This window comes from Dermacentor silvarum, chromosome 1 (genome assembly GCF_013339745.2).
Source record: "Dermacentor silvarum isolate Dsil-2018 chromosome 1, BIME_Dsil_1.4, whole genome shotgun sequence".
NCBI lineage: Eukaryota > Metazoa > Arthropoda > Arachnida > Ixodida > Ixodidae > Dermacentor > Dermacentor silvarum.
This window is the reverse complement of record NC_051154.1, coordinates 389,247,163-389,271,356: the sequence shown is the minus strand read 5'-3', so window position 1 is coordinate 389,271,356 and position 24,194 is coordinate 389,247,163. Positions and strand designations below refer to the sequence as shown.

The following is a 24,194-nucleotide window of genomic DNA, read 5'->3' as shown; positions in this document are numbered from 1 at the left end:
GGGTTCTATGGGAGCTATGCCGGGGCCAGCTCAAAATGACTTAACAGCCCGGAAACATAGCACCCGGGAACCTAACAGCGGGGCTCTACTGTATATTGCAATTTTGGCCCGGACACTGCGCAGTCATCCGTTGAGGTGGGCGAACGACCATCATCTTCATCATCGCTGTCGCCTGTCGGGAGGTGTCGCGCGGCTCCTTTTTTATTGTAAACAATAATGGCGGCGGCCACGCAAGTGTGCTGTTGCGGTAGTTCGTGCAATTTAAACGCACAACGAATGCATTTGAGCAGCAATTAGTGTTACGTGAGTAGAATATTTGCGTACTGTCGTTTCAGAAAATTTCGTTAATGAGGGATTGCTGTAGAAAAAAGTTTCATCGCGAAATACGAAATGCATTAACTCCTATGTGTGTTCACCGGGGATCCAGAAATATTTCGTTGCGGCGAGAATTTCTTTACCTCTGGATTTCATTACTGCTGGTTTCCACTGTATTACAGTTGAGGTGTGGTGAATGTTGTAGCTAGTGCAGTGTGTTTGCTCCAGCCCATTTTCTTCTATTTTGTCTTTATTAGTATTCACATCTTAAATTGTAATAATAAAAAGGCACAGGCTCAGCAGCCCTCTAACTACTCCAAGCAAGCACCACGGCAATTTGCCCCAATGCCACTGTGTTCTGCTCAGTAATTGTTGTCATTTTGTACTGCTACAAGCAGGTAAATTCATTCTATGTGGCAGTTTTGGTTATTGGCGGTATTGTGAAATTTGTAGTCCTCTGGCCCTTCATAAGCATGAGTCGGAAGCAACTCCATACATGTACACCTCGACAATGGAACAAGCAGGAGGTACTATAGCGATGGCCGCAAATGTTTTTGTATTGACTTCGGCTTCAATGGTAGCATACAGTGTGTATGCATCAGCTGCACGTGAGCTCGGCGATGAATATAGAGGCAACCTACAGATGAGTGTCGTAGACCTTGGAAGCCGTAGAGTTAGCTAATGTACCTTTCTGCACTTTAAACATAAAAGGACAGCAGATTGGCTCATTTCAAAATTCTTTGCAGGCCTAATTCAATTGCTGAAGCAGTAGAAATATAAAATGACAAATTATTTTTTTCACGAAAGCATGGTGTAACATGGTGGTGGAGCATCACAGTCATGCATTTCTTGATTGGAACAACTAATGTGATGTTAGAAGCAAGGAGCTTTCTTGAGCATTGCTCAGACATTTGTCAGGGTGTATGCCTGAGGTTGCTAGGCCATGTGAACAAATACATTGCAGTGGAGCATCTTAGCACAGTCATTCGCTTGCAGTTGCTAGGCCTGTGTGATTGATGCTTTATGAGATATCAGCCTTATGCCTGTTGTTAAAGGCTCTTGCATGTGTCAAAGTAAACGAAAGATTGGAAGTTGTAGAAATAAAATTTTCACGGAATAGAGTATATAGACTTCTATTAGACCTTGACGGGACCGACAAAATGGATCGAATTATCCAGCAGGTCAAATGAAAAAATCAGAAAAAATTGCCCAGTGCATTGCTGCTCAATTTTGCAGTGCTTACCCAATTCTAACACATGCTGTTTTCATGTGTTAAAAGCACAAACTAAACCTAGGATGGCAATAGAGCTCCTAAAAAACAGAAATCTAAAGTGCACCCAATTTACAGGGTGCGTACAGGTCTTTGAAATTCTTGAAAACCCTTGAAATTGAAAAGTACGTTTTCAAGGCCCCTGAAGTCCTGGAATTTTTTCTTCCTTGAAAATCCTTGAATTTCATGAGCAATGCACTCTGATGTCGACATTGCGACCTCCTTTCTGTGGTAGATCGGCGTTGAACTCCCCATTTCGGAAACAATACGCCGGAACGAGCACACATGGTTCTGTTTTGCAGAACTGCACGGAAAAAATAAAAGGGTTCACCCCGTCAAACTGCAAACGGAGCAAGGGACCCGTACCACACTTCGGTGCTGGCTCGGTTGGCAGTGTTTATGCTGCTTTCCTCACCCTATTGTTCGTTTCACTCCTTGTCTGTCGGTCTGCCTTGTCCCACTTTCACTCTCGCACACGAGGTGAAGCTAGTTAAGCTAAAGGGAGCTATAGTGGAGCAACTTTGCCACTGATGCTCAGTGCCTTTGGGTGGAGGTTTGTTATATTATTTATGATAATATAAGTGCAATAACATCACTGTATTTCTTGTTCTATAAGTCGTGCCTTTGTATAAGACGCACCCCTGTCAGAACGGCAGTTTTTTCAAAAAAACAAAATATGTATAAGTCGCACGTGTGTATAAGACGCACCTGTTCTTTCAGTAAGCAATTTAAAAAAGTTACAGTGTTGTTTAGCTCCGTGAACGCGGGTCACGCGCAAGTGTATGGGTGCTATATATTTCCACTCGAGGCGCATTTCTGCCATCGTGGTTGCCACGATGTTCCGTATGAAGTCCAAGGGCGATAACATCGTCCTCGCGTGCCGTATGCTGGATGTGCGAGTGAAAGTGTGCGATAGTGAGCAGAATCGTGTACAAGGGAGGAAAGTAGGAAGGCAGCCCGAGAGGGGGGGGGGGCTGCCTGTACTCTCGGAGCAACTGTGTAGTTTGCACAGTGGCGCACGCTGTATCTTTACAGCGATCTGCACATGGGACGACTTCGCGGTCGATCGATTCGCGGTCGGCCTACCGCCGCTTGCATTCCTGCACCATCCTGCTCTCACGGCACTCAGGAACTTGATCACTGCCACCTTGATAGCGCGCACAGAACCTGTAGCAATTAAGTCAACCAGTATGCTTCGCATGGCCATAACATCGAATTCAATTTTGATGGCAGTTTTTCTGCAAGAAAAAAAATGTACGTAGGTCGCACCGCCGAAAAATTAAAAACTGCGTCTTATACACAGGAAAATATGGTATGCTGAATTTTTCGGAAATGTTAGATGACCCAACCCTCCTAATGCTGCAGAAGCCTGAGCAGCCTCTGTGAAAACTTTTAATATTGCGGCCTTGAGAAATGATCAAGACAAGGGGTGTTTACAAAATTGCAATATACATCTATTTGTTATAATATAATGGATGTGTAGCAAGACTACACCGAATGGTTTGGAAATGTTCGGTAAACTTTTCCAATTAATACTGGAGAACTCAGAGTAGCTGTTAAAAGCATTCATTGTATTTTGTGAACTTTTTTTGGGGGGTATTGTTGTGAATTTGCAAAGTGATCAAGGCTAGGCATTATTAACATTATTGGGATATACATTTATTTCTTTTTGTTTTAGTGCAATAACCCTATGCTGAATGTTTCAAATATTTTTGGTGAACTTTACCCAGCCTATAGCGGAGAAATCTCGGCCGCTGTTGTAAGAGTTCATTTTGTGTTGTGATCTTGAGAAGCTATCAGGGCTAGACATTTTTATTATAGTTGTGATATACATTGATTTATTTTAAGTGCAATAAAACTAGTCATTTTTGGAAATGTTAGAGTAAAGAAATCCTACTTTGGATGCCGCTTTGAGTCCTTGAAAAACTTGTAACAGGTCCTGGAAAGTCCTGGAATGTCCTTGAATTTTTGCCTTAGAAACCTGTATGAACCCTTAATTTATAGCAAGAAGGTCTCTTTGTGATGTGTTTCGTTGTCACTGATCTCGGGGGCGTGCGGGTGTTAGACGAGATGGAGAAGGAAGACGGATGGCGACACAGCAAACATATTTTTTAATGACACGCACACTCAAAACCAAAACTAAAAATCAAGCACACTACGGGAAGAAAGACTAATCAAGATACAAACTAATGTACAAAGCCTAATATACAAAACGTTCTACTTGGCGCCTATGCGCGTCCGTGGCGGCTAACTCTTCAAAGTCAGACAACCCTGTCTTATCTCTGCGACGCTACAAATAAGAGTCACCTTGCTGCGTTCGTCGTTGCACGTTTGTCCGAGTCCGAAGCTCGTCGGCCCTTTTCTTCCAGCAGTAGGTGTACTCGTTGATGCTTTTGCCTTGCCGTCGGCGCGTCGTCTCTTTATCGGTAGGGAGCTCGCCGGTGCTTCATCAGTGCTGCGCTCGTCGGCTCGTCCGCAATGGCGGTTCGCCGTAGCCTAGGCCCACCTGCCTAGGCCTAGCGTCGGGACGCGTCCCAACTCCTTCAAGAGTGCTGACGTGGCGTCCTGAGGAGAATCAATCGTGCCGGTCTGCCGCAGAAGGGGGAGCCTCTCTGGGGTGCCTGGTCCTGCCGTGAGAAGCTGCAGCTCGTCCAGGAGCCTCGCCCGAACTTGCCGAGGTCGACGGCCACGCCTTGGACGGCCAACGTCACGGACTCGGCCAGACCCCCAAGTCTCCCGTCGCCAGTGCGATGCTGGCGATGCGACCTTCCTGGCCCGGAACCACGTCGATAATCCCCAGACAGCGCCGTTCATCCCTCAATTACGGCTCGGCTCACGCGCCTCGAGAGCTCGTGCCGTTCCGAACGCTCCGCTCACATCGTCTTTTTCTTCATTTATTTCGCCTCCGGCGTCTTACTCATGACATGGCTCCCCTCTTCAAGAGTTTTTTTCCAAAAAACTGCTTCCTCTTGAACTTCTTTTTGGCGGCGAACTTGACTTTCGTTGTGGCTTGAGTGCTCTTCTGTGCGTCGTCTTCGCTTGCCACTCATCATCACACTTCACTGCACTGTCGCGCACGTTTCACTAGTTGCACTGTTCACAGCACTCACGAGTTCATTGTTCGCACCACTTCGCATATGTACATTTGTTTTGTCCGCGTTATGTTCTCACTGCTTAGTCAACCCATCGCCCTACTCATGTAATCTGTCCCCACGTTCTGTCGTCCCTTAATATACTCTATGTGTAAAGTAAGGCTCCCTCTCATTATATCTGTTATACGTCGGCTTAGCTTTATATGCACGGGCTCCTCTGTTAAACACTGCATCTCGCTCCGCCCAACTTCTATTCGCTCGGGTAGGTCTGAAAATCCTTCCTCGACCTTGTTTCTCTGCCTGGGGCCTGCCCACTGTTTGTATCTTATCTCGTGTATCGTCCTTGGGCTCGACTCGTCCCGTTCCCAACTTGTGCCCCACAAATTCCCTAGTCTTGTAGCCTATCTCACACTTGGTTGGCTCTATCGTCAATCCTATGTCCTTGTCATCGGCAATCGCCAAACAAACACCAGTCTTCTCCTCGTTTTTCCCCTTAGCCATCGTCTTTTGGCATACGTCACATGCTTTTACATATCGTTTCACGTCACTCTGCACTCCCAGCCAAAAGAACTCTTCTGTTATTTTTTGTAACGTGTCTTTGATTCTCTGGTGACCTGCCGTTACACTATCATGCCCTAACTTCAATACTTTATTCCTCAGTTTCTTCGGGACCATCAACTGTAATACTTCCCTACCCGAACTAAATATACATCTCCGGTACAATAAATTATTCTTCTTTATAAACTCCGCTACTGTCCGACTCCTTTTCCTTTGCACCCGTTCTCCTATCTTCTGTTCACACTTTCTTATCGACTCATCCTTGTTCTGCAATTCTCGAAACTCTGCTACCGTTATATTTAACCCCTTCACGGCCGTAACCTGCAATGCTGGCAAAGGTTTGGTACCCTTACTGCTTGCTCGTGTTTGCACTGCGGCTACTACGTCCGTGTCTTGTATCACTCCCTTTTGCGCTTCTGAGCATTCCTTCTCTACCACGTCTTTCTCAGTCTTCTTCCAACTTGGGTCGGGGTCATCTGCTTTCCTCGCTCCCGGTACATTTCCCACAATCAAATCATAGAGGGGATCGTCTACACATCTAGCTGTGACTAGTCCTGTATAGAAGGGTGTCGATATTTGGATCTGTGCCTCTGGCAGATACTTGACTGACTTGTCTACCAAGATCACTGGTTTAAAGTATCCGGTCATGCTTTCATGCGGCACTAAACTTTTCCTCACTATAATTGTATTTGCTCCTGTGTCTCTCAACACTGTAACTTGGTGCCCTTCTACCTCGCCTTCCACTACAGGCATGTTCTGCTCTCTCTGTCCCTCCTCTCTTGTGCTCATAATGCATGCAGTCTGATCCATGTAACTAGTCCTGCATTCATCTGCTCTGTGACCTTTCTTTTGGCACAACTGGCAAACTACCGGTGCTTCGTGACGATTATCTCTCACCCGACAGTTCATCGCTACATGACCCAGCCGATTACATAGGAAACACCTCTGCGGTCCCCTTGGTCTGTTCATTTGTCTTTGATTCTTCACCTCTTCTACCGCTGCTGCGTGCGCATCTTTATCACTCTTTCCCAAATTCTTCAACCCTTGTGCTTCTACAAACTGTTCGGCTTGTTCGGCCATCTGCTTTACTGTTTGCAACTTTCTTTCTTTGAGAAATATTGCCAGACTGTTACTGCACCTGGCCAGAAATTGTTCACCTACGACTTTGTCACGAACTGCTTCATACGTTTTGTCAGTCTCTGAAAGCTCTATCCACCTTTCAAAGTAGTTAGTTAGTCGGCACGCAAACTGTTTGCCTGTCTCCGAGTCTTCTGGCTTGCATGAGCGAAACTTCTCTCGAAACCCTTCTGCCGTCAACCTGAATCTCTGTAATAAAGTATTTTTCACCTTGTCGTAGTCTAGTGATTCTTCAGCTGACATACGCCCATATATACTCAACGCTTCACCCACCAAACATAGGCTTAAGGCGTTAGCCCACTCGCTCTTCTCCCAGCCTTGCCCGATGGCTATTCTCTCGAACCGATGCAAATATGCATCCAAGTCGTCTCTTCGCTCGTCAAAAGGAGCCATTAATTTTCTAGGGCAAATTCTCTTTGGTCTGGAAGCAGCTGAGTCGGATGACGCCGATCCAGGTGACCTTGTGCCTTCGCGAGAACCCGCGCCCATCTCCGCTAGTCTTATCTTTAGTTCTAGAATTTCCTTTTCACTTTTCTGCTGTTCGCGTACTTGTTCATGTTCCTCGCGTGCTCGTTCGTGCTTCTGGCGCTCTCGTTCGTGCTCCTTCTCTTTCTCTTGACGAGTGTACTCGAAGAATGTCATCGCCTCATCCTTAGACATATTCAAATCCTTTGCTATTGCCGCCAAACGCTCCCACTCCATCTTTGCTACTGCCGAGTATCGGTGACTGGGCTAAGATAGAATCCGGGAACGGATCCTGGCAGGCTCGCCAATTGTGATGTTTTTTGCGTCACCGATCTCGGAGGCGTGCGGGTGTTAGACGAGATGGAGAAGGAAGACGGATGGCGACACAGCAAACATATTTTTTAATGACACGCACACTCAAAACCAAAACTAAAAATCAAGCACACTACGGGAAGAAAGACTAATCAAGATACAAACTAATGTACAAAGCCTAATATACAAAACGTTCTACTTGGCGCCTATGCGCGTCCGTGGCGGCTAACTCTTCAAAGTCAGACAACCCTGTCTTATCTCTGCGACGCTACAAATAAGAGTCACCTTGCTGCGTTCGTCGTTGCACGTTTGTCCGAGTCCGAAGCTCGTCGGCCCTTTTCTTCCAGCAGTAGGTGTACTCGTTGATGCTTTTGCCTTGCCGTCGGCGCGTCGTCTCTTTATCGGTAGGGAGCTCGCCGGTGCTTCATCAGTGCTGCGCTCGTCGGCTCGTCCGCAATGGCGGTCGCCGTAGCCTAGGCCCACCTGCCTAGGCCTAGCGTCGGGACGCGTCCCAACTCCTTCAAGAGTGCTGACGTGGCGTCCTGAGGAGAATCAATCGTGCCGGTCTGCCGCAGAAGGGGGAGCCTCTCTGGGGTGCCTGGTCCTGCCGTGAGAAGCTGCAGCTCGTCCAGGAGCCTCGCCCGAACTTGCCGAGGTCGACGGCCACGCCTTGGACGGCCAACGTCACGGACTCGGCCAGACCCCCAAGTCTCCCGTCGCCAGTGCGATGCTGGCGATGCGACCTTCCTGGCCCGGAACCACGTCGATAATCCCCAGACAGCGCCGTTCATCCCTCAATTACGGCTCGGCTCACGCGCCTCGAGAGCTCGTGCCGTTCCGAACGCTCCGCTCACATCGTCTTTTTCTTCATTTATTTCGCCTCCGGCGTCTTACTCATGACACTGTTTCACCCGAAAGGCGAAGCATCAATTGCAATAGCAAATTAGTAGACAGCTACCCGAATTAGGATAATAGTAGTTTCTTCGACCACATAAACTTGCAAACATTCACTGACTAAATTATTGGTGTGACTCGCGCAAAGGCAAACAGAAACGCATCTCGTTCGATGAGCACGGAAACCTAATTCTTCAATTAAAAAAAATTTCATTCCTGTTAAGGCGTTAAAATTGGATAAATAAGCAGATCATTTACAATAGAACCTCGTTCATACGTTTTGGGAAAACAGTCAACAAAGAAATGTCTGAACCAGAAGTACATACGATGTGAAATCACTAAAACGTTTTACAGACTGAACTGTAGTTGACATCTACAAAATACGAAATGTCCCACGAATTGCTGCAGCACGAGATGCCGGCACTCATTGAGCTGGTGAGGTCCAAACCACCCTAGAAGCACGTTATTATTCTCCTATTATGTAGTGCTTTGAGACAGTGACGGGAAACCAGAAATAAAATCAAGTTGGTGGGCGACGCCAAAAATACGATACCGCCAGAGTGAAACGGGACGCTCACTTGGCACCACCCGCAGCAGGGAGCAGCAGCGTGTTTAGGTCATCCCCTGTTAAAAGCGTTCAGTACGGCTTGGACTACGCCCTGTACACTGTGAAACAGATATGTGAAGAAGCTTATTGCAGTAACGTTGGTGCTGTGAATGCGACGAGCAGCGACCCTGGAGGAGACTTGTGGGTACTGGAATAAGAAACTGATCGTGTGTCGGTGTTTTCACAAGAGACGGATGGCCGAGTATTGCGGGGAAGCTGTTGCGGCAGGTGCCCTTTCTTGTTTGCATGGTATCTAAGAGACCTATCATACGATCGCAGTTTGGCGATCTACTGAACGTTGGCGCCAAAAGATAGTGTGTTTTGGGTGTGAATGTATCGGTAAAAAAAGCACAGCTGTATTGGGTCGTTTTTTGTTCTCAGTCGCGAACGTTGGCAACGGAAAATTGCACGTAGTGGGATCGTATTAACGAGGTTCTGCTGTATTGTGAACTGCCGTTGCTTGGAGAACTTACTGTGATAGGCAAAAAATAGGCATTTGCTGCAGATGATGAGGCTCATTCACCATCCCCTGGAGCTGTTAAGACTGTGACTATGGCCATCGTGGTTATGATTAGGGTCGCCATTTGTGTCAGGCAAGACCATGCTGACCAGTCAACTTTGAATTACCTAGTGAGGTCCAGTTTCAGGATCAAAGAAAAATGCTTAGGTCCATGTAAATGCATGGGTGCCAGGTGGGGCCTTAGGTCAGGATTAAGCTTAGCCGAAATATAGAATTACCCTCAGTTGAATTAAGGAAACTTCATTATAGTGAGAGTGATGTTAATGATGAGAATGTCATTTATGAAAGGAATGCAAATTTGGAGGAATTGAATGATTTCATATTCAATGAAAAATTTTGAGAAGAATCCAATATAGTGTGTGATGCTCCTTTCTTCCTCACGATCCTGGCAATTGCCTTATCCTAGGCCAGGGATGACTAGTTGGACGAATGCGAGGCATGCTCGTCCTTGTTTAATCTTTTGTTGTGCGTTTTTTAAGATATAATACAGTCAACTTCTATTAATTTAATCTTGACGGTACTGATGAAATCGATCGTATCTGACGGATCAGATTCAACAAGATGCAAAAAAAAACTCCAAAACACACTGCTGAATAATTTGGCAGTAACTTACAGATTCTAACATGCCCCCAAATTAAACTCGCACCCACTTTCTATGTGTTCAAAGTATAAAACTAGTGTAGAAATTACATTAAAGCTCCTAAAGAAAGTAGAAATCTAAGTGCACCCGATATTAAGTCTAATATTGTATGTGTTGCAAAGTGGTAGCCAGTTTTCTAAAGTCAGCTTCGCCGCATGGTTTTCAAGTGGCCGCTCACCAGGCCACCTAGAAAATCTTGTTTATGTGGTGGAAGTTGTTATGTGCCATCTAGGGAGCGTTCTACTGTAATAATTTTTCCAATTGGTTCATTAATAGCAGAGATTGAAATATTTCAGTGCCATGAACCCATGATTTCCGCAGGTGAGCGTCACCGCCAACATAGACGTTCTATCCACTTGCCCCCGTCTAGCCTCTGCAAGCGAAATTCCTTCCCTGCTTCCTTCCATACCAGAGCTGGAGAATAGCATCATACATACATCACAGGCCGTGCCTTTTTTTTTCTAGTGCTTTTTTGCTGTGCGGGGCACTTCCGTTGACGGTATTCTGCGTGAGCTGTTGAATTTGTCTCATTTCACGCAGTGCATGATATTGCGAGCTGCGCGCAAGAACACCTGACTAGTCGTATGACTTGGAGCTACACAAACACTGAGGTAGATGCAAGCGGATGACAGAGCATATTCGCACACTGGGCCACGATAGAAAATGGCGTTGTTTTTGCTCTTTATGAGCACGACTGCACAACGTGGGAACTAGCAGAGGAAACAAAAGTACATCTATATCTCTTGCTACGACACAAAGTAAAACAAAAACAGGCCCCCGCAGGGGCGTCTGCGCAAGCAGGCATTTGGTGAGTTGCGCCACCAGGTACCCGAACACACGAGGGTTGGACCCTCCCGCGTCTAACCGTGCGCGGCTTAGCCGTGTCCGGGGAAAGGGGGATCCTGGGGGTTGAGCCAGCGCTGAGTGTTTGGACCTTTAAGGCCCCTCGGCGGAGGCAACACACCCCTTTGGCCTCGGCTTCACGTAGACTGCACCCCCGGACTGAACCACCCGGGGGAAATTGGTAGTTGCCTTTTCCTATCTCTCTCTCCAATCTTCGTCTTTCTCTCACCTTTTCATCTTTCCTGTCTTCTACTCCCTTCTATATTACTTCCGATCTTCTTGGCAGTGAGGGTTAACCCTGTGTGAGTAGCCAACCTAGGTTATTTCATATTCGGTTATAGTGGTGACGTACGGCTGGCGTCTGCAGGACCTGTTTACAGGCCCTGCAGCGTCCCCTTGTTGGGCTCCGTGGCGGGTGGCTGGCGTTGCTGCCGAAAACTCCATACATCCTTATGGCTAATTCCTTCCCATCACTCCCTGATCGCCGTCTCAAACGAGGGCGCACCGAAGACGTGTTCCAGTTCTTTGGACAACAAAGACAAAGCTTCCCACGATTCCATGTAATTCACTCTGAGAAAGCAGGAAAACAAGTACGAACAATCTCTCCTTTCCTAGTCTCTAAATCCCTAACTGAGGCTCTTGGGCCAGGTTATAAGGCCGAGGATGGCCAATGGTGATCTCCTCTTGGAGCTCCATGATCAGAAACAACCTAATCTAGTGTCCTTTGGGGACATCCAAGTAACTGTAACCCCACACTGCACCATGAACACCACCCGCGGCGTTGTCTCAGACGACGATTCGTTGGAACTGACTGAAGCTGAACTCTTGGAGGGCTTCAGTGAGCAGAATGTCATCAACGTTAAACGAATTAAAATGAGGCATGATGGTAAAAAAATCCAGACTAAGCACCTGATACTTACTTTCAATTCACGTGTTCTGCTCGAGTCCATCGAGGCCGGGTACATCAAACTTCGTGTTAGGCCATATGTGCCAAATCCTCTGAGATGTTTTAAGTGCCAGCGATTTAGGCACAGCTCACAGAACTGCGAAGGTCGGCAAACTTGTTCAAAATGCAGTGCACACGAACACACTTCTGAATCTTGTGAAAACTCTCTCCACTGTGTAAACTGTGATGGGGAACACGCCGCATACTCGCGGTCCTGCCCATCCTGGAAAAAGGAAAAGGAAATTGTCACAATTAAAGTCAAACAAAACATTTCATTCAAAGAGGCACGTCGGCAGGTGTCCTACCTGCCAAAAACCAGCTTTGCCGAAGTGGTGCGTGAGGGGGCTGCGCCACAACGGCTTTTGCAGCTGTCTGGCACACGCGTAGTGAGCCAGCGGTGACGCCATCCGCCCCCTCGGCGGCTGCAGCTAGTGCTGCTCCGCCATCTCAGAAGAAGGGGCCATCGACCTCTGGGCTGGTGGCCTCAAAGGTCTCGTCTCTTGAGACGAGGCCTTCAACGCGAACAAACCGCTCTCAAGAGCAGGTGTCCAGCGCGCCGCAAGAGCCGATGGACACATCGTCTAGCCAGATGGCACAGCCAGCGCCTAAGGAGCGGCGAGAATCTCTTGACCGCTCCAAAAAAGAGAAACCCCGCATTACAGGGCCTCTAAAGGGTTCTTTGAGCTAAGTTTCTTTTCTTAAACACACAGCACAAAACTCTTTTTAATATGGGCACTCAAATAATTCATTGGAACGTCAGAGGTCTCCTCCAAAATCTTGACGACGTTAAAGAACTCCTCCGCAAGTTTAGTCCCAGGGTGCTGTATGTTCAAGAAACACACCTCAAACATACACAAACAAATTTCCTCAGACAATATGCTATTTTTCGCAAAGACCACGAGGACACTGTCGTGTCATCCGGTGGTGTAGCCATCATCGTTGACGGAGTTGTTGCCTGCCGGGAAATAAAACTTCGTACGCCCCTAGAGGCAGTTGCTGTCCAAGGGGTGCTGTTTGACAAGCTAGTCACTATCAGCTCTATATACATCCCTGCCAGTTATCACCTTAACAAAACCGAATTTCAAAACTACATAGATGAAATTACGGCTGCATACATACTTTTTGGAGATTTAAACGCACATAACTCATTGTGGGGAGACTTGTTGCGATGCGAGAGGTCGCCTAATCAAAAACTTTCTCTTTTCCTCAGGAGCATGTATACTTAATGGGAAAGAGCCAACATACTACAGTGTGGCGCATAATACATACTCCTCCATAGATTTAACCATAGTATCGAGCACACTAATGCCATACCTGGAGTGGTCCGTTCTCAAGAACCCTTTTGGGAGCGACCACTTCCCTATTATATTAAACTTAACAAAACAAGATATAAGCTCACCACTCATTCCCCGATGGAAGGTTGACACAGCTAACTGAGAACGTTTCCGAGAACTTACGTATTTAAGCACGGATGATATTGCCTCCTTTAATATAGAAGACGCTGTGGCGTATATTACAGGCTTTATAATTGACGCTGCCACGAAATGCATCCGTCAAACTAATGGACTAGCGAATAAACGTCGCATCCCGTGGTGGAATGAAGAATGTAAACAAGCACGGAAAAATCAAAACAAAGCTTGGGGACGACTTTGCGACTCCCCAACTGCTGAAAATTTGATTAGTTTCAAACAAATAAAGTCCCAGGGTAGAAGAACACGTCGACGTGCTAAAAGGGAGGGTTGGGAGAAGTACATCTCCAGTATAAATTCTTACACGGATGAGACAAAAGTGTGGAATCGAGTAAATAAATTAAAAGGCCGGGAGGTACACCCATTACCGTTAGTCAGTACCCAAGGTGAGAGCCTGGAAGACCAGGCAGATTGTCTGGGCAAACACTTCGAACATGTATCCAGTGCGTCCCACTACACACAAGCATTTCTAAGGTTCAAAGAACGCGAAGAGCGACAGCCCCTTAAACGTAAAGGTTCATCGAGTGAGGCCTACAACTATCCATTTACTTTAACTGAACTTAAGGCATCCCTCGCTTGCTGCAATGACTCGGCGCCAGGCGGTGATCGTGTCATATATGAAATGATTAAGTACGTACATCCTGAAACTCTGAAAACACTCCTGTATCTTTTCAATGCCATGTGGGTGGATGGGTATATCCCGTCCTCATGGAAGGAAGCTATAGTCATCCCCGTGCTTAAACAAGGCAAAGACCCATCCCTAGCCAGCAGCTACAGGCCAATAGCGCTAACAAGCTGCCTGTGCAAACTATTTGAAAAAATGATAAACAGGCACTTAATCTGTTTCCTTGAATATAACATACTACTAGACCCCTTGCAATGTGGTTTCAGGGAAGGTATGTCTACAACAGACCACCTTGTTCGCATTGAGTCTTATATCAGGCATGCTTTTATACATAAGCAGTTCTGCCTCTCAGTGTTTCTCGACCTAGAAAAAGCTTACGACACGACATGGCGCTACGGCATTCTCAGAGATCTTTCCGCGATGGGTGTCCGTGGCAACATGTTAAATACAATTGAAAGTTACCTATCTAATCGCACATTCCGTGTAAGAGTGGGTAACGCTCTGTCTAAGTCATTCACCCAAGAGACCGGTGTGCTACAGGGAGGCGTGCTTAGTTGCACACTATTTATAGTAAAAATGAATTCCCTGCGCACAGTCAATCCACGCACAATGTTTTATTCCATTTATGTTGACGATGTGCAAATAGCCTTCAAGTCATGCAATATTGCCATCTGTGAACGACAAGCGCAGCTTGGAATAAACAAATTGTCCAAATGGGCAGATGAAAATGGTTTTAAAGTAAATGCCCAGAAGAGCACTTGCCTACTCTTTACTAACAAGAGAGGCGTAACGCCAGTCCCAAGTATTGCAATCAAAGGAGATGCGCTCTCTGTGAGCAGCGAGCACAAGTTTTTAGGAATCATTTTAGACTGTAAACTCACATTTATTCCTCATCTTAAGCATCTGAAGGCAAAATGCCTGAAGACAATGAACCTTTTAAAGCTTCTGTCGCGTACGACTTGGGGTAGTGATCGAAAGTGTTTGCTAAACTTGTATAAAAGTCTTGTCCTCTCACGCCTTGATTACGGGTCAATAATTTATTTAATATTTAAGTTGCTGTTCTTTTTTTCCGGATGTAATTGAAATGTGGAATGCCTTACCTGATGCTGTTGTAGATCAGACAGATGTGCACAAATTTGAATGCTCGATTGATATTTTGTATCGTGGGCACCCAACATGATGCTACGAAATGTTAAATTTGCTTGTTCTACTATTTTCCCTCCCTGTAACAACCCTCAAGCGAGGGTTAACAGTATCAATAAAGAAGAAGAAGAAAAGAAAAAAATTCTGCAACGCCAAGTGCGTTAAAAATACTAGACCCCGTTCACCACTTGGGTATCCATCTCGCGACTGGTGCTTTCAGGACAAGTCCTATCCAGAGCCTCTACGTAGAATTGTATCAGTGGTCGCTTCATCTGCAGCGGTCATGCAGCAGTTTTACATATTTTCTGAAAGTACAAGCGAACATTGAACATCCCTCTTATTCAACAATAAACGATGTGACCGCTGCCACACTCTTCCGTAACCGACCTGCAGCGAGAAAGCCGTTCTCTTTGCGTGTGAGGAACCTCAGTGAGGAAATGGGTGTTCTGCTGCTTGAACAATGTCCTATGGCTCCAGCGAAACTATTGCCGCCGTGGCAGTTGCAGCTCATAGAATGTGACACATCGTTCGTAGAGGTCACTAAACACGCTCCAGAGGCACACATTATAATTAATTTCTTAGAACTCCAATCTAAATACTCGTTTACAGAGTTTTACACAGACGCTTCCAAGTCACATGCCGGGGTATCTTATGCAGCCATCGGTCCATCGTTTTTGGAATCCGGTGTACTGCACCTGGAGACACGTATCTTTACGGCTGAGGCCTATGCAATATTATCGGCTGTAAAGTATATAATGAAATCATATCATATTTACAGACTCGCAAAGTGTTGTGAAAGCATTGCAATCACTCTGTAAACACAAAAACCCTGTACTTAATGAGCTCTATTCCATTCTGTGTAAAGCGTATATATCTAACCAGCATGTGATTATATGCTGGTTGCCGGGCCACAGAGGCATTGAGGGTAATGTTCGAGCAGACCAAATGGCCACATCAGTTACATCTCAGGCATTACTTCTCCCTACAGTTGCTGTTCCTGCAACAGATTTGAAGCCTTTCTTGCGAAAGAAACTGCAAAGCCACTGGCAACGCTTGTGAGATGCAGAAAGAAATAACAAGCTTCATTTGATAAAACCACAGTTAGGTTTCTGGCCACCCGTAATGAAAACACGACGAACTGATGTCCTGTTCTGTCGTTTAAGAATAGGAGATACATATGGCACCCACAATTTTTTGCTTACTGGTGATGAACCGCCAACCTGTGGTAGATGTGGTGAGAGGCTGACCCTCATCCATGTCCTCGTGGAGTGTCGGGAAGCCGAAACAGAGAGAAAGAAATATTTTCCTCAAGCATACCGGTATCATGTGCCTCTTCATCCCATCATGTTTCTTGGTGAAGAACCGCTTTTTAACGCCAAAGCAGTCGTCGAATTCTTGAACGATGTGGTCCTGCATGTTATTAGCCCATTAAGGTCGTAGCGCATCCTCTCTCCAGAGGATGCCGCTGTGATAGTAGTTTTTTATAGCACATGCCTCCAGGCCCTTGTGGTTCAAGGGCTCTGTTTAGACAGTAGTGCTTCTTGCCAATCACTGCATCTTAAATATTTTAAATACCGTGTCATTCTTTCTCAGTGCATTCTTCATTTCATAGTACACCTCATGAGTCATTGCCATGATTTTAGTACATGTATATTTTACGCACTTTATAGCGATTATTTTTAGGCCCCTTTATAGCCACGCTTCATCTACTTCTCAGAATTCATCGCTTCACTGCACACTCACAAACACTGGCATGGCGCTCTTTGGTCATAACTGGCCCTTGCGCCATAAAACACCACACATCATCATCATCATCAACAAAAACATGCAGACATTCGGTTTGTATGTTTTTGTATGTCTCTAAACTTTAATTCGTCCATTGAAGCAACAGAATAAAGAAATAACTCATGCCTTGGATAATTCTCGAAGTTGTGGGTCACTATGAGCGACATCGCAGCACTGCCATGTACGTAGACGTACTTGCGCAATAGACGTCGACTCTCTGGCTGGGAGTGCGGCGCCCACAAGGAGAAGGGCAAACGACATTTGGTTTGAAATTTAAGCTCTTTTCGCATCGCCTAGGGATGTAATACTTAGGAGACCCAATTGTTAGTGTGCATTGTATGCACTGCGCTTGTCAGTTAAAGATGGCTAGACCTAGAGGGGGCCCTTTAAAGTTGGCTTTGCCGCTATACATCTGCATTGTGCAAAAAAATACATATATACGCACGCCACAAAGGCAATTCTAGTTTGGTGTCTGATTGCACTGTGCAGACAATTTTCTACCCAATTTTCTTCAGAAAAAAAAATTTGTGTATCAAAATTGGGTCAGTACCGTAATCGTACGTTGTGACCTACGGTTATATCTTCAAAATTTCTCTAGGGCCGGCTGAAAGTCTGTTTTCAACGGGTGATGACGTGTGCTCAACATATTCACTGTCCCCAAGTTCCACCGAGGTGGGCGCTGCCAGTAAAGGGGGCACTGTTGGAGTCATCATAGGGTTCGGACGCATGTGCTGACTTGTCAAGTTCGAATTATCCAGCGAAGGCTAATTTCGTGATCGAAATAAAGAAAGTTTGGGTCCATAGAAATGCATGGGCAGTGGCTGGGACCTTTGGCCGGGATCGAGTTAACTGAAAAATCAAAGAAACTCATTCCCTGCCATGGGGAAAATAGGTGCTTTTTGTATGTTATGGGAGTTTTTTTTTCTGAAGGAACTACTGCACTCAATATTTAATATAATACATAAATGGAAAGCAAAATGAATGCATTTTTCATGCATAAAATTTTAACAGTGGAGCTGTTTAAGCCGGCCGTAAGGCTCGCGGTGTCCGTGACTGCAACAGGCACCTCTGGCGGCAGCTCGGCCGCGCTCCCACCAGCTGCGCGCTAGTGTGCATGTGCCGTGACGTCATCCCGGTGTGTCGTCTGCTGCGCGCCGCCCGTAGACTGTGCATATCTTTCGCCCCACTTCCCCTACGTCTGCTTGGACTGCTAGTGCTTCGCGAGGCGTTCCCCGATGCCACGGACCACGAGAAAATGCTTATAAACTTTGTATAACTTAGCATTACTTAGTATTACTTAACATCACTTCGTATAGCCAGGACCAGCTAGCTAGGAACCAATCAGCTCTCCTGTCATTAGCCTTACGCCACTCATGCAAGCTACTCCGAATTTTCTATTAACAAGATACAGTAAAACCTCGGTGATACGAATCTCAAGGGGTCGCGTAAAATATTCGTATCACCCAAAATTCGTATCACCAAAAAACAAACGAAATCAGCATGTTAAAGAGCCAGAAACTCATTTTTTGCAATTTATTTACGATGGAAGAAGTCCCGGATGTCCTTCTGGGTTTTCTTATTCGCCAGGTCGACCAGCAGAGAATTCTGAAAGGCATAAAACTGCGCGGATGTGTTCTCCCGAACACACTCAGTTGCCACAGCGCGCCTCAGAATGTCGAGCGCGTGCATCGTTTCGGCCGTCGACGGTTGCTCATCACTGGTGCTGCTGCAGCGGTCATCTTTGTCATCGCTACTCAGAATTTCGGGTTGTGATGTCGCGACTTCGCTTACCATCTCTTCGACTGTACGCAGCCCACAGGTCACAAGGTCGTCATCCGCGGTGATGAAGTCATCGGTGGAACACTACGCCAAGTTGGTCCCAGTCTTCTATGTCTTCCAACTCCTGCGAGGTGGCAACTGTCGACTCCACAACGCCGCATTTTGCGAAGCAATTGGTGATAGTGGATGCCGAGACACGATCCCAGGCCATCACAACAAAATGCAGGGCATCTAGGAGGCTTATCTGAAGATTCTTGTCTTTTCGGTCGATTTTCGCCAGAAGACGACGCACAAGAAGGCTTTTAAAATAATGCTTGGCATTTTTAATAATGCCGGCATCCAGTGGCTGTAAGTGACTTGTTGTATTTGCGGGAAGAAAAACCAACTTCACACTCTGCAGCGTCACTTGCTTTGGGTGGGCGGCGCACTGGTCGAGAAGCAGGATGATCTTTCTGTTCTTACTTGACATCTTGCGGTCCAAGTATGTCACAAACTCCAAGAACATTGCCGACGTCATCCAAGCGTTCTTGTTGGCCTTGTACATACAAGGCAGACTACCAGCATTCTTGAAACAGCGGGGATTCTGATATCGGCCAATAACAGTTAGCCGCATTTTTTCTGAGCCGTCGGCATTGCAGCAAAACAAGACTGTGACTCGCTGCTTGCTTTTTTGGCCACCTTGGCAAGCATCGCCCTTGAAGCACAGGCTCTTCCCAGGCTGTAGGTTATAAAAGAGACCGGCCTCATCGGCATTGAAAATATTGTGAGCTTCATAGCCTGCAATGAGCGACGGCAGCGTACTTCTCATCCAGTCGCTAATGACTGATACATCAACTTTCTTCCCTTCACCGCTAAGTTTTGTAGGCAAGCCCATGCCTAGCCTTAAAACGGTGAATCCAGCCAGCGGAGGCCTGAAAATCATCCACCCCGAGCGATAAGGCAATGTCGGAGGCCTTTTCACGGAGAACTGTGCCGTCAACGTTGACTCCAGCAACGGTTACCTCTCTCAACCATGTTAACAAGACGTCCTCCACCTTAACATAATGTGCAGGCTTCGCCTCCTTTGCGTCCGCACTGAAACGTTGCACATTTTGGATGATAACGTCATGCCAACAATAGTGGACAAGGTCGACGGCGCTAGGCCTAGTTCTTTTGCCTAATCAGTGCGCTTCGTCTTCGGGTCCTCATCAACTTTTTTCAGTATCTCTAGCTTCTCCCTGAATGAAAGCGCCTTTCGTTTCCTCGACATGTCACCCGACTTGTGCACGTATTCGTAAGGGCGACTACACAAACTCCACAACACTGGCTTCGCGCAACGTTGAAAACAGCACAACACGTGGAACGAGCAGCGAGACGTGAGAGAGATAGCACAACACATGGCACGAGTAGCAAGAAGTGAGAGAGACTGCCAGCTCTTTATTCTATGCCAGCGCTGCCAGCGCCGGGCCGTTTCCACTCTGCGCACTGCGCTTCTTTGCAACTTTGTTATTGGCTCCCTTCTGCCGGCCTCCCCCTGCGCTGCGAACATGGAAACAGTCCGCCTGATGAGCTGCCTCGACGGCTCGGCCGCACGGAGGAAGATGAAAAAAAGGGGGTGAAAAGCTTTCTTTTTTTCCTTCCTCCATGCTTGGCCGGCTCAGCGCAGCCTCCTCGCCACTTTGGAGCCGGCGGTCGTGGCTTGCAGAATGGAGAGAGAGCGCGTCATTTCGTTCTTTTGATCACTCTCGCCCATTCGCCGGACCGTTTCCACTCCGTACAGCCAATGCCTCCTCGCACGCGCACTTGCCGCTGTGTTATCGCCTGCCTTCTGCCGGCCTTCCCCCGCGCTGCGAACATGGAAATGGTCCGTGTGCCGACACGCCTCGCCCTTTTGATGCCAGCGGTCGCGGCTCGCTCATTCGTATCACCCAAAACGGCGCGGAGGACCGTTCGGGTCATCCGAATTGTGCTTCATAGTATACAATGTGCTTCCGCCGGGGAATTGTACAAATTCGTTGTGGAGTGCCGTCAAGACGAAGTAGAAGTGGCGCAAGGACCGGAGGAGAAGAAGGAGAAGAAGAAGAAGTTCAATAAAATGGAGGAACGGCTTTATCCGTCTCCGTTGAGTTCTTTACATTTTGGCACAGTCGCAGAGGATTAAAACTAGTGCGCGTTGAGAAGACTCGCCGAACAGGAAGATGGACACGCTGGGTAGCTACCGTCCCAGTGACAAGAGCGACGCTGACTCGGGCAGGTCTTCTACATCGATCGAGCCGCTCATCGACGTCACCAGCAAGGCAAGCTCACGCGAGTGTCCCTTGACAGAGAGAGGTACGGCTCAATTTCGCAGTTTGATGCACCATGACGAGAACTACTGTCAGACACCGTCCAATGAGTCACCTTCTGGACAGAATACCATATCTATTATGATTGACTTACTGCAGATGCAGTCAAAGCAGGTTGAGCAACAGTCACAGCTCTTGAAGATATTGAGCCAGGCGGCATTACACAGAGCCGTTCCAAAAGGTGATGCCATTAAGCCGGACCATTTTGATGGTATATCAATGGCTGCCACTACATGGATTGGCTTTTATGAATATGCCTGCCAACAAAATCGATGGGATTCGGACGATGACAAGATAAGAAACCTCAGGCCATTTTTGTCGGGAATTGTGAAAAAGTGGTTCGGACATGAGAATCTTAGACCACCTTAGTGACACGTGGAGTCAATGGAAACAGAGCTTCCTGACATCGTTTGAAATTAACCGGTTAGAACGGTGGAACAATGCCATTTTGTTTAGACACAAAGTCGGAAGCCTTCAAGAATACTTTTATGAAAAGCGAAGGCTACTCCTGCTCGCTGACGCAAACCTTCCTGAGACATCAATTGTGCCACTGATTATGCTAGGCATGAACAAAGCACTTACCTATCTTCTCAATCTCTCTCAACCGAAAGGCAGAATTGCAAGGTGGATCAATGAACTGCAGCAATTCACATTTGAAGTGACCCACAGACCAGGGGACAAGCTTCCAGAAGCTGATGCATTATCGAGGCTGCATATTCCATCAGCAGCAAATACGGAAAAAGTGTGCGCCATCGGCATCTGGGAGGGAACAGAGGAAATTCGACCACACGGCGAGAAGTTTTACGTGCCAGAAACATGCCGGCCAAGAATCTTGCGACTTTATCACGACAGCGCCGAATCGGGTGGGCATGACGGGTTCTCAAAGACGTTCAGAAAGATGAACCAGCGCTTTACCTGGGAAAGTATGAAAGAAGACGTACACGAATATGTCCGAACTTGCCACCTGTGTCAAATGGCTAAAGCCAAATACAAACCTAGAGGAAACGCATTCCCAAGTATTCAAGCGTACACTTTGAAGTTGTCCACCTCGACTTCGCTGAAGTCAAAAACAAGGGGGAAGGCGTGCGGAGGACGCAGGCTTTCCTTGTCGCCATTGACGAATGTACAAGAATGGCAGCAGCTAAATGTGGAAAGGAGGATGCCAACTCTGTAATCACCCTAATGTAACGGGTCATCTTCAGGACAACAAAAGTATTGGTCTCTGATAATGGACCTGCTTTCCGTAGCGAAAAGCTCAGAAGATGGGCCGAACAGAGAGGCATCACTCTAAGGTTTTCGACTCCGAACTATCCGGAAGGCAACGCACTCGCAGAAAGGCTAATTCGTGACCTCAAGAAGTATTTTGATCTATACCCTACTTTCCCTGGTGGATGGAAATGTGTCTTGGAAGCTGCAGTGACTCACCACAATAACACCTACACGGAGGGGTTGGGCTGCAGTCCATACTTTTGTGCAAATGGAACAAGTCCTTGGCTTCCTGCAGATCATCAGTTAGGAATCGCCAGCCGCGTTATTCTTCTAGAGACCCCCAAGACAGCCGAACAGCAAATGAAATATAAATGTGGAATGAAGAGAAACTTCGACAATAGGCACTATCATAAGTTGCCTGTGGTTGAACCTGGAAGTTTTATATTCGTCAAGAAAGGACTGAGCGGCTCCAAGTGCCAATTTAGTGGTCCATACATGGTCACCAAAACAGCAAGCCAGCAAGGAATCCTGAAGTCAGTGTACTACGAGACTCCGGCGAAGACGATCGAAGTTAGCTCCATTGGGAGCATCATCCCGTACCATCCCAGGAGGGATGGAGTCAGAGGCCCCGGAGAATGTGGAGTGCCGTCAAGACGAAGTAGAAGTGGCGCGAGGACCGGAGGAGAAGAAGGAGAAGAAGAATAAGTTCAATAAAATGGAGGAACGGCTTTATCCGTCTCCGTTGAGTTCTTTACATTCGTATCACCCCGAAATTCGTACCAGCCGCGATCGTATCACTGAGGTTTTACTGTATATGTCATAAAAAGATATAAATTGTTAAAATCAAGATTGTGCGATAAAATTGAACAAAGTTTGTAAAGACACGCTTGTATCTACTAAGAAAAAAATGTTATGAGAATTATATATATATACACTATCTCTGAAAAAATCTCAAATTTTCATTGGGCAGGTACCTCGCTTCAAAAATTTAACTGCATGCACTACATTTGGGCATGCCGGGCTGCAGCCGCCGATGTTCCAGGCCCGTTTGCGTTGGTGTTGCTTTCAGACTAAAAGTTCGACGAAAAGTCAGTGTCCTCTGACTCGCTGTTATTCGATGTATCAATAAGATCAGCCACAGAGGCAGCAGAATCGTGATCTCTGCGACCACCCGAAGCGTGTGCTCTGTTTCCGGAGCCAGACATTCTTGCGTTTTGCTTTGACGATCGCGAAACTTCAGAGTGCGTTTAAAAATCACCGCGTAGCAGGAAAAAATTTAACTGCTTAGAAAACAAAAATAAAGTTGCTCCTTTATCATGTCCGATGGCACAGTATGTCCGTGAGCGCCGCAAAAGGTCTCTAAAGCAGCGTTTCAAACCATCGATAGCAGGTGGCCATTTTTTTGTTCTCTTTTAAAGATTGCAAAACTTTTAATGATTGCGAAAAAGGAGGAGGATGTTACCGTGCTCGTTGGGTGGTGGGAGGCCTTGGCTACGAGTGCACCAGTCGCCAGTCATCTCCAAGCCTTCACGGAGTGTACATTGAGTTTAAGGTGCACCCCTTTCAAGCTGCCTTGTCATCTGCACAATGAATCGTTTGTTAGACCAGCATTATGCGATAGTTTTATGTCAAACTGGGTAAAACTGTGAGTGGGTCCGGACCCATGGCGTTTCAAGACTGCCTATGGGAGTGATGCCATGGGTTGATGAAGTGTTTTTGAGTGGCATAAATTTTTTCGGGGGCGAAGAGAGAAAGTTGGAGATGAGCAATGGTCAGGATGCCCTTCATCACGACAATGTGTTGAGCCACACCGCCTTTGCTGTCATGGACTTCCTGACCAAACATAGCATCACACAGCTTCCCCAGCCACCCTACAGCCCAGATGATGCTCCCTCAGACTTCTTCCTCCTTCCCCGACTGAAAAGGATCAGGAAGGGACGGCACCACGGCTTGATCCAGGCTATTCAAGAGGCCCTAATGAGGGAGCTGAAGAGCGTTCCAGTTTCTGTGTTCTAGGCAGCCTTCAGTGATCAGCAGAGTCACTGGAAACACTGTGTTGATGCAGAAGGAGTATATTTTGAAAACTGATAAGTCGATGTGTCAATATTGTGGCTAAAGTAAAAAAAAATTAAAATCCTACTCTTTTCAGACAAACCCTGTAGTTTTCCTTCACGTCTCATAGTGCAATGTGTCCGTGAGCGGCGCGGAAGGTCTCGAAAGCACCGTTTCAAAACATCGATTGGGGGCTATAGCCATGCCCA

The 24,194-nt window shown here is 46.8% G+C and overlaps 1 protein-coding gene across 5 annotated transcripts in view; it reads left to right on the top strand.

Moving 5' to 3' along the window:
• The window catches only part of LOC119437524 (uncharacterized), a 132,249-nt gene that overhangs the window by 38,127 nt on the left and 69,928 nt on the right, over nt 1-24,194 (top strand). The gene's annotated exons all lie outside the window — the stretch shown is intronic.